A 9,034-nucleotide genomic window follows, 5' to 3' on the forward strand; every position below is an offset into this window, starting at 1 on the left:
AACTGTTCTTTGTTGATTTATTTCGCACCTTTCTCTCTGGTTTTCATCTCGTATTTGCTATCCCTTCTCCCCTCCTGATATTATCTCTGTGCTGTCTGTTCACCGACCCATTCGGAGACCTCGTTCCCGACATGTCAGCAATGAATGTGTTTCACATTATTTACTGAACCCAGTTTCAGTCGCCCTGCTGTCACACATTCTGTTCATAAGACAAAGGAGCAGAAGTCTGCCATTCGGCCCATCGAGTCTGCTCCGCCATTTTATCGTGAGCTGATCCATTCCCCCATTTAATCCCACTCCCCCGCTTTCTCACCATAACCTTTGATGCCCTGGCTACTCAGATACCCATCAATCTCTGCCTTAAATACACCGAATGAATTGGCCTCCACTGCCGCCCGTGGCAACAAATTCCATAGATTCACCATCCTCTGACAAAAAAAACCTTCGCATTTCTGTTCTGAATGGGCGCCCTTCCATCCTTAAGTCATGCCCTCTAGTACTAGACTCCCCCATCATGGGAAACAACTTTGCCACATCCACTCTGTGTATGCCTTTCAACATTCGAAGTGTTTCTATGAGGTCTCCCCTCATTCTTCTAAACTCCAAGGAATACAGTCCAAGGGCGGACAAACGCTGCTCATATGTTATCCCTCTCAATCCCGGAATCATCCTTCCACTCTGTCTCCTCCGCGTTCTCTCTCTCTTTGTCTCCGGGCTGTTCTTCAGCATAAATATCAATGGACAGCGGCTGAGCTGCAGCTGAATTAACCCGAAACAGACTTTTTCCTCCTGTGGCCTCTATCACCGTCTTAGGAAGGTAGACCCAAACAACCCCGCTCTCCTGCCTGCCTGAGGAAAGATATCTTTAACCACCGAAGGGATGGAGCAGAGGATCATAAGGTTTGTCCGGTCAGGTGAGCCTAATGAATATTGGCAGATACTCTCTGGAATAATCCAATTCCTTTGTATAACCACTGAGCCACAAGATCAGGAGTCGGGTCCAATTCTGAAGATGTACGGCTCAATAGGAAAGCAGTCCAGTCCACGTTGGCGGCAGATGCTCGTATCTCTCCTTTAATGCCGTGGGCTCTAATATTGTTTAGCGGCTTCATCTGCGGCACTTGACAAATGCCTCCGAAAATCCAAGTAAACAACATCACTGACGCTCCTTTGTCCATCTTGCCTGTTATTTCCCGAATTAATTCCAGCAGATTAGTCAGGCAAGATTTCCCCTGAAAGAAACCATGTAGGCCGGCCTATTTGAACAGGTGTCTCCACGCACCCAGAAACCTCATGGACTCCAGCATTTTCCCAACCATAACAGCCCTGATAACTGGTCTGTAGTGTTCTGTATTTTGTTTCCCTTCTGTCGAGAAGAGCAAAATCAGATCAACAATTTTCCAGTTCTCTGGACCATTTCAGAAGCCCGTGATTCCTGAAAGATCACTATTAACGATTCCATGATCTCGTAATCTCCTTTCAGAAACCCGCGGTGCAGTCCATCTGGTCAGGTGACCTTGCGGTCTTTCAGCTTCCAAACACCTTCTCCTTAATAATAGCAACTACGCTCACCTACATCCCTTGACCCTCTCGAATTTCTGGCATACTGCTTGTATCCTCAACATAAAAGACGGACGCATAATATTTAATAATTTCGTCCGCCATTTATTTGTCCCCTATTACTACCTCCTATTTCCAGCTTCTGATGCCCGCTGTAACAGTTCTGTTAACTTTCTATATATAGAAACATTGAAACATAGAAAGCCTGCAGCACAATACAGGTCATTCGGCCCATAATGTTGTGCCGAACATGGACTGACTTTTGAAATTACCTCGGGTGACCCATAGCCCTCTATTTTCTAAGCACCATGTACCTCTCCAAGAGCCTATTAAAATACCCTATTGCATCAGGCTCTACCACCGTCGCCGGCAGCCAATTCCACGCACTTACCACACTCTGCGTAAAGAAAACTTACTCCTGACTTCTCATCTGTACCGACTTCCAAGCACCTTAAAACGGTGTGAGGCACTTCAGCCCTGGGAAGAAGCCTCTGACTATCCACACGATCAATGGCTCTTATCATCTTATACACCTCTATCAGGTCCCCTCTCAGGCCCCGTCACTCCAAGGAATAAAGGTCGAGTTCACTCAATCTGTAAGTTATAAGTGTGAAGTAGTTCATTTTGATAGGATAAATATGATGGAAGAATATAGTATTAATGGTAAGACGCTTGGCGGTGTGGAGGATCAGAATGATCTTGGGGTCCGACTCCATCGGACGCTCAAAGCATGTCTTGGGGAGCATGTGTTATGAGAATAGGTTTAGTGAACTCGGCCTTTTATTTTGGAGCGACGGAGGATGAGAGGTGACCTGATAGACGTGGATACGATGATGAGAGATATTGAACATGTGGATAGTCAGAGGCATTTTCCTAGGGCTGAAATGGTTGCCACAAGAGGACACAGGTTCAAGGTGCTGGGGTGTAGGTACAGAGGAGATGAAGCGGTAAGGTTTTTACTCAGAGACTGGTGAGTGCGTGCAATGGGCTGCCGCCAAAGGTGGCGGAGGCGGATACGACAGGGTCTTTTAAGAGACTTTTGCATAGGGTCATGGAGCTTAGAAAAATAGTGGGCTTTATGTAAGCCTAGTCATTTCTAAGGTAGGGACATGTTCGGCACAGCTTTGTGGACCGAACGGCCTGTATTGTGCTGTAGGTTTTCTATGTTTCTATGCTGCTATTCTCATAAAGTACGCTCGGCAATCCAGGCAACATCCCTGTAAATCTCCTCTGCACCCTTTCTATAGTTTCCACATCCTTCCTGTAGTGATGTGACCAGAACTGAGCACAGTACTCCAAGTGGGGTCTGATCAGGATCCTATATAGCTGTAATATTCCCTGTCGGCTCTTGAACTGAATCCCACGATTAATGAAGTTAAATACAATCGTATGTCTTCTTAACCACACAGTCAACCTGCAACTGATTATATCACGCTGTACCTTTTGCAGTTTTCTACACGATCCAAGAAATAGAGACTGATAAACTCAGAACAACAAATACGACGTTGAGAAAACATAAACAACAGAAGTGCGAACAACTCTGTACACTTGAACCCAGGCAGAACCCAGAAGACCGTAAGAGAAGGGAGCAGAGTCAGTCTGCCCCATTCCATCTTGGCTGAGTTATTATCTTCATCAACTCCATTCTCACGCCTTCTCTCCACAGTCTTTGACTTCCTTACTGAGCAAGTAACTACCACCCTCCGCGTTAAACATACCAAGTGACTCGGGCCCAATCGCCGTCGACAGCAAAGAATTCCACAGACTCACCGGCCTCCGGCTCAACACAATTTCCTTTGACCTTTGTCAGATTTGAGATGCTGATAGAATCTGTTATATCAGCAATATCACAGACAAAATGCTGGAAGAACTCAGCGGACTGTCTGGGTATCGCCTTGTATTTGCAGCATCTGCACATTTTCTCGTGTTTGTACATCAGGAACGTCGTTATTTGACGGTTTCTATCCCAATCTTGATCTCTCTGTTGTATTTTTCTTCGTATCGGTGTTTCCAGACTGTTTGTGTGTGCGACCAGGAGGGAGTTGCAGGACTGAACGACAGTTCAACATGGGAAACTGCAGGGACCTGAGATATGGGTCGTTCAGTGTCGCTGGTCTCCATTTGCAAAGCAATAATTATCAAACCAAAAAAAGAAAAACAATGAAATCTGTAAAAGAAGCTCTTCCGTGACAAATGTAGAGTTTAAAATTAAATCTACCGGCCTCATTGCCACCAAAGACTCTGCTGAAGTAATGCCCAAGAATTTTGATGTATTGGTCTTCAATCGTCAAATGTTTCCATCAGAGATGTTTAATTAAAGTGTTTGTTCAAGTGCCGTCACTAAGAAAATTAGTGAAGTGTTTGACCGTATCGCTGGAGATTGATGCCCTGTTTGAATCGAGGCCGTTTTTAATGCATCAGCTCAGAGTGTCTAACGGAGCTGTGAATTCAGGAACAAGAGAAATCACAGACTCTCACTGAAATGGTGTATCCAGTCATCTGACGATAGAAGACGTTTAGTATCCTTTTATTTCAGCCTTTGGAATTCCGGGTAAGCCGCGGTGTCAGCTGCCGTTGGTGGAAGTTCAAGTTTAATTCCAATGTTGTGATTGTGATATGTGAAAAGCCGGTTCACAGCATCGATTGTCAGTCACCATCTTCCAACCCCGGAACAGACCATTCATAGTCTCCTTTCCCAGTTTGTCTCTGTGGCGCAAGCGGTGAGCGCGTTCGGCTGTTAACCGAAAGGTTGGTGGTTCGAGCCCACCCAGGGACGCAGGTGACCCGGCAGTTTTTGCGTCGTGTTATATTGCCAGCTGGGTAACGCTGTGCTGTCCGGAAACCCTGCGACTGCAGCGTTAACTTCAGTGGGAATTAAAATGTTTTTTTGTAAGCTTCTCTTTCACACTATTCCTGGAGATCAAATGATTGCACAACGTATTGAGAGAGAACAATGTTAAGCAATAACAGAATGCAGAATGAAATGTAACTGCGACAGAGACAGCACAGTGCGGGTAAACAATCAGGTGCCGCATCATAACGGGTAGATTTGTGAGGTCAAGGCTCCATCTTATCGACTCGGGCACCATCCAGTAGACATAACGGCGGAGTTGAAGCTATCCACGAGCCTGTAGTACGTGCTGTTTTGTACCTTCAGCCGGATTGAAGAAGGGAGAAGAGAGAGTACAGTACCAGGGGCGCAAGGTATATATTTGTCAGGAGTGTGTAAGTTACATACTCTTTGACCATTGGTGTATATTTCCTCGACCGACATTCCTGGAACTAACGGACTTGCCGGATGTAATGTCGTGGTCTTGATTAAATTTTGGATCATTCAGTTGGAGTCGAATTGGTTTCATCCCACATAGGTTCCAGATCGTTTCATTTTCACTATGGATGTCCAATCCCTATACACGTCCAGCAAACCACCCACCCCCCACTCCTCCCGCACCAGAAAGGTCTGTCAGCTCTCCGCTTCCATCGGGAAACCAGACCCAACCAGCTCTCCTCCACCACCATTCACCTCCGTCTGGCGGAACTTGTCCTCCCACTTCCTTTAAACACAAAGTGAGTCATGGACACCGGCATGGGTCCCATCCGTGCCTGCCTGTGTGTCGGCTACGTGGAACAGTCTATGTTCCAAGCCTACACTGGTGTCGCTCCCTAACTTTCCCTACACTATATAAATGACGGCATTGCTACCTCTTTCTGCACCCATGTGGAACTCATCCACTTCATCAGCTTTGCCTGCAATTTCCGCCCTGCCCAAAAGTTTACCTGTCCCATATCCGACAGCTCAGTCCGTTTTCTTCATCTCTCTGTCTCTATCTCTGAAGACAGCTTGTCTACTGATGTCCATTATAACCACACAGACTCTCATAGCTACCTGGACTATACCGCTTCCCACCCCGTTACATGTAAAAATGCCAGCCCCTTCTCTCAATTACTCCGTCTCCGCCGCATCTGCTCTCAGGATACGGCGTTTCATTCAAGAAAAAGGAGATATTGTCTTTTTTCAAAGAAAGGGGCGTCCCTTCCTCCACTATGAAAGCTGCTCTCAACAGAATCTCTTCCATTTTGTTCACGCCTGCCCCCACCGCATCCTCGCTCCCTCCCCCAGGGAGAGGGTTTGTCTTGTCCTCACCTAATTCCTCCCACCCCGCCCAGCCTCCGCCTCCAGCACACAATTCTCTGTAATTTCCGCCATCTCCGGCGGGATCCCACCAACAAACATATCTTTCCCTCCCCCCTCTACGTTCTGCTCTCTGCAGGGATTCCATGTGAATCCCATGTGCGTCCGTCCCTCCCACTGATCTCTCTCCTGGCACTTATCCTTGCAAGTGAAACAAGTGTTACACCTGTCCCTACACATCCTCCCTGGTAAGGAAACACTTCAGCTGTGAGTCTTTTAGGGTCATCTACTGTATCCAGTGCTCCCTGTGTGGTCTCCTGTATATCGGTGAGACCCGATACAGATTGGAGACCACTTCACCGAGCACCTACACTCCCTCCACCAGGACAAGCCAGATCTCCCAGTGGCCACCCATCTTAATTCCACTTCCCATTCCAATTCCGACATAACAGCCCATGGCCTCCAGTATTGTCGCGATGAAGCCACGCTCAGGGTGGAAGAGCAAAACATTATATTCCGTCTGGTAGCTTCCAACCTGATGGCATGAACATTGATTTCTCAAACTTCCGGTAATGCCCCCACCTTCACGAAGCCCCATTCTCTTTTCCCTCTCTGACCTTATCTGTTACCTGCCCGTCACCTCCCTCTGGTGTTCCGCCCCCTTCTCTTTCTTCCATGGCCTCCTCTCCTTCCCTGTTCTCCAGCCCAGTATCTCTTTCACCAATCAAAGTTTCAGGTCTTTAATTTACCAGCCACCCCCTCCGCCTGCTGGTTTCACCTATCACCTTCGTGTTTCTTCCTCCCCTCACCGTCTAATTTTGATTACTCATCGTTTTTTCCTCCAGTCCGGATGAAGGAACTCGGCCCGAAAGGTCGACTGCATTTTTTCCCACAGATGCTGCCTGGCCTGCTGAGTTCCTCCAACATTTTCTGTGTTGCTTGGATTTCCATCATCTGTAGATTTTCTCTTTGTGCCTCTATCGATGTCGCTCCACACTAACATATTCATGTGTCTATCTAAACACATCGTACACCCTTCCGTCTCTGAACCTGGCAGCCCGTTCAAAGCACCCGCCCCACTCTGTCTAAAAGCGTGATCCGCACATCTTTAAACTCTCTCCTACCTTAAATTCATTCCCGCTAGAATTTCGAATCCCTACCCTGGAAAACCAATTCTGACTATCTGCCCAATCTATATCACTCATAGAGTCAGGAAGCGAGCAAGCAGCATCACTGTAGACCCACCACACCCTGGACATCACCTGTTCCAACTCCTTCCTTCTGGTAGGCGCTTTAGATCACTGTATGCCAGGACACGTAGGTACAGGAACAGTATCTTTCCGTATGCCATTAGTCTTATGAACACTTGAATTTTAGTCTATTATAAACTAAGTCCACCTGTACATGCACTGGTATTCAGCACCTCATTGTATATAGTTCACGGTTATTTGCACTATTGTTTTGTTTGCTTTTTGATTCTGTACAGCGAGAGCTCAGGGAAACCGGCATCAAATTCCCTGTATGTGTCACATACTTGGCGATAATAAAGGATTCTGATTCTGATAATTTGGTCAAGTTTCCTCTCAGTCTCTGATATTCCAATGAAGGCAAACAAGGTCAAACACTTCAATCAGGCAACACTACAAATCCTGCCGATCCTTCCTGTGAAGTGTCCATTCTTGGAGAATCTGGAATAGAGTCAGAACAGGATTTTACGAGAAACTCTTGAGGGATGTTAATTCCAACTGTGATCCACGACCAGTGAATGATAATTAATGAATCAATTTACACTCACAGCCTGAATTAGCGTGAGTTGACTACTTGGCCCATGGAGTTCTGCGTAGATCGTGTCTATGTTAGAGGTTTATATGTTATGTAGTGTAAAACTGTACAGCCTGCGATGGCCGGGAATCGAACCCGGGCCAACTGCTTGGAAGGCAGCTATGCTCACCACTATACCACCATCGCTCAATGACGTAGCAAAGCATCTGAGTAGTGAGGGGTCTCCCATAGTTCCATGTGATTCGACCAGTCCCCGAGCTGCTTTCTGTCAGATCATTCCTCACTCTGCTGCAGGTCCTATTCCGGTAAATTAATATCGCCATCCCCAACAGACCGGAGTTATACAACCCACTTAATAAATTGCTGGCGAACGCAGCAGGCCAGGCAGCATCTATAGGAAGAGGTACAGTCGACGTTTCGGGCCAGGACCCTTCGTCAGGACTAACTGAAAGAAGAGATAGTAAGAGGTTAGAAACTGGGAGGGGGACGGGGAGACCCAAACTGATAGGAGAAGACAGGAGGGGGAGGGATGAAGCCAAGAGCTGGACAGTTGATTGGCAAAAGGGATATGAGAGGATCATGGGACCACCCCATCCATTATTTATCTATTATTATTATCATATATATATATATATATATATTTCTCTCTCTTTTTCTCCCTCTGTCCCTCTGTCCCTCTCACTATGCTCCCTGCCTATCCTCTGGGATTCCCCCCTCCCTCTTTCTTTCTCCCGAGGCCTCCCGTCCCATGATCCTCTGATGGTGGTGTGGAGAATGCTGAGGAAGATGAATGGTGTCAGAGGTTATAACTAGATTCCAGTATTAGTGGAGAACGGAAATTTGATGCAGAGGACAACGAAAAGGCAAAGTGTTTGAGAAACACGTTTGCAAACAGACATAGTCTAGACAATTTAGGGGATGAGTTTTTTAAGAGATGAAAGAGTCTCTTGGTGGACAGTGGGAAGATTTGTGAGAAACAAGAGGCATTTGAGATTGCCATGGATGATGACTTTACATTGGCTAAATGGAAATTTGCCACCAGTAAGGCATGTACTATAGACCAGGACAGGATATGGGAAACTATCATATACTGTACTCCAGTATCTGCCTGAGGCAGTCTAAAAGAAGTTGCTTGAGTTTTATAAGAAGGCCTGGAAGCAAAGAATGTTGCCAGGAGACTGGAAAAGGCATGTGGTGAAGCCTGTTGTAAAACCTGGGTGGGATCCGATGCTGTCTAGTTTCTACAGGCCTGTTGTCTCACTTCCTCACTGTGTAAAATAATGGTGAAAATGATAGTAATTAGGCTGATGATTGTTTTAGATAAGAGAGAATTACTTCGTCACTACCAATGTGGGTTTCGCAAAGGGAGATCTATGACGCCCTTGTACTACTGGGAATGATATCTGGAAATCCTTTTACACTGAAAGAATCAGTAGTTGCAGTGTTTTTGGACATTGAAATAGTTTTATGATATGCGATGGAGGGAGAGGCTTCTTATTAAGCTCATTAAGCTTGGTGTTGGTGTTGGTTTTGCAAATGGGTATCATTTTTTTTGTTTTG

General features: G+C 46.3%; 1 non-coding gene across 1 annotated transcript; it reads right to left on the reverse strand.

Moving 5' to 3' along the window:
* Positions 1 to 7,588: 7,588 nt before the first annotated feature.
* Positions 7,589 to 7,660, reverse strand: trnag-ucc (transfer RNA glycine (anticodon UCC)). The gene has a single exon. It is a non-coding gene; the product is annotated as a tRNA-Gly (tRNA).
* Positions 7,661 to 9,034: the final 1,374 nt, after the last annotated feature.

The sequence above is a fragment of the Mobula birostris genome, chromosome 28 (genome assembly GCF_030028105.1).
Source record: "Mobula birostris isolate sMobBir1 chromosome 28, sMobBir1.hap1, whole genome shotgun sequence".
Lineage (NCBI taxonomy): Eukaryota > Metazoa > Chordata > Chondrichthyes > Myliobatiformes > Myliobatidae > Mobula > Mobula birostris.